Source organism: Oryzias melastigma, linkage group LG7, assembly GCF_002922805.2.
Source record: "Oryzias melastigma strain HK-1 linkage group LG7, ASM292280v2, whole genome shotgun sequence".
Taxonomy (NCBI): domain Eukaryota; kingdom Metazoa; phylum Chordata; class Actinopteri; order Beloniformes; family Adrianichthyidae; genus Oryzias; species Oryzias melastigma.
The window spans coordinates 1,109,773-1,111,917 of record NC_050518.1 but is presented as its reverse complement, the minus strand read 5'-3'; the positions used below and the strand labels follow the sequence as shown (position 1 = coordinate 1,111,917).

Below are 2,145 nucleotides of genomic sequence, written 5' to 3'. Positions count from 1 at the left end.
TTATTACTGTGCATTATCAGTTTTTAATGCACACCCAGCAGCCAATCAGAATCGAGTATTCACCCAGACCATGGTATAAATATATATATATATATATATACACACACTTCTTTTTCAGGGCTTTTAAGTTCAAAATAGATGGAATTGTGGCTAAAATGTGTCATTTCATCAACAGCTTAATCGGCACCTTTCAAGGAGAGATCGGGAGACAACCGTGAACCAACAAACTAAACAAAGATGGTAGGTATTAATACTTTCATTAAATATTTTTAAAATTTTCCAGGAAAAGCACTAATAAAAAATGGTTGACATTGAAGCAAGCTTCTAAAGAATGCCTTAATGAGACTCTAGTTTTCGCAATTGAAGGAGTTTGTAAATTTTTTTTTTTTTTTAATTGTGAAACCCTTTTGGAGCCTTCACACTGATTTTTGTAATAAATGTGCAAAAATCACAAACACCAAATCTTAAACTTAGCAGTTCATTCATATTTTCATTCATTCAGAATTTAGCGACATCTGAGCTGATGAGTGGCTAAGAAGGTCTTGGAGATCTGGAAAACAGTCAGGGGCGTACATCTGGAGGACTAGGAATGAAATGGAAAGGAACTCATCTCATCCAAAAAACAGTCCTCCCTTACAGTTTTGGATAAAAACTAAGATTGAACAAAATTTGATTTTGCTTTAAATGTTTAAGTTAAACTATTTATTCACACAATATGGAGAAATGGTTGTAAAATAACAAATGATGCAATAACCAAAGTTGTGAATTGCTGTCACTTCATTTGTCCCAACATCCTAATAATGCTGAAGTTATTCTGCAGTGTAATGCATAAAATATCTTCTGTACTCTAAAGCTGTCACAGTCCCACTCCTCGAGCTTTCTTAAGTCTTGCTTTTCCTCTTAATGGACGCTTAATGCACGGAGCTGTGTGGCGTATTTCCGGTATTAAATAAGACCGCTTACTTGGTTCCGGCTGTGACTATTTGTGTGGACTTGGGAAATCTCTGTGTACTTTCCCTGGTATTGGTTTATTTTCCTTATTTCTTACATTGTATGATAGTTTATGATTATGTGTATACACAATGACATTCAAAAAGACAAAGTTTGTCTTTCTGAAACACCAAACACCCCACGCTCACAAAACCCTATCATGTACTGTATGATCATATGACTTCTTTAGATGAAACGTTGCTCTGTTAGAACATTTAAAACCTGTAAAGGAATCACGTCTCAGACTGATTCTACCTGACACTGAAAATTACACTTACACAAGTTTAGAAACACTCGGCTGTGGAGTAACTGTAACACAACTAATGGGTCATAAAGATAAAGACAGCGATAATCAGACGTGTCTTTCATTCTAGCTAGCATTAGCCCAAATGAAAAGTGACAACGGTATTCACATGTAATTTTGTAAATACTGCAGTCAGTTCTCAAGTTTTGTTCTTGGCTGCACGGACCCGGAGGAAAGGTTAAGGTTAGGATCACGGTTCTGATTCGTGTTTATGCTCCAAATGGTTCCTGATCACAGCCGGAGCTGCAGCAGCGCTTCGTGCTCTAGCTGCGTGACAGCTAACAGGACTTCATTAAATACTGCGACGTTTAGCTTTGGATTCACATAAAATACATGAAACAATGCATCGATCTGCATCTTGCCTGCACCTATAACGTGTCGCCAACATGAATGTCCTTCAGTTTTAGAGCTGGTCGCACGTAAGCATGTGCTAAAAACATTAGCATTAGCAAGTTACCTTCGAAGTTTGCTATGTAGGACGATGAATACAATTTAAATCCTTTTTGGATTTTTATTTTGAAGTATTTTGCTAGAAACACACACTGCGCCTAACATAATTTATAGTGACTCCAAAAGACATCTTTTAAAGTCCAAATACTCCGCTATTTCCACATAAATAGCCCACGGCTCTGACCGGAAATGACTGAGCAGTCATATGCTCAATGCGGAAGTGGGTCGTGCATATAGTCCATTGCATCTGATTAAAGAATCGGGTGATATCTGACTCATGATTGGCTGAATTCACCTGATTCAGGTTAACTGCTCGTTTTTGAGGACCGGGGTTGAACAACGTGACATTATAGCATAAATGTTTACGTTTTGTGACTGCAAAGACAAATCTTTTTTACAAT

At 37.2% G+C, this 2,145-nt stretch overlaps 1 long non-coding RNA gene across 1 annotated transcript in view; it reads left to right on the top strand.

The window, feature by feature from the left end:
* The window catches only part of LOC118598929, a 1,899-nt gene extending 1,377 nt beyond the window's left edge, over positions 1–522 (top strand). The window contains exon 3 of the long non-coding RNA XR_004948157.1: positions 176–522. This is a non-coding gene — a long non-coding RNA (uncharacterized LOC118598929). The remainder of the gene's footprint in view (positions 1–175) is intronic.
* Positions 523–2,145: the final 1,623 nt, after the last annotated feature.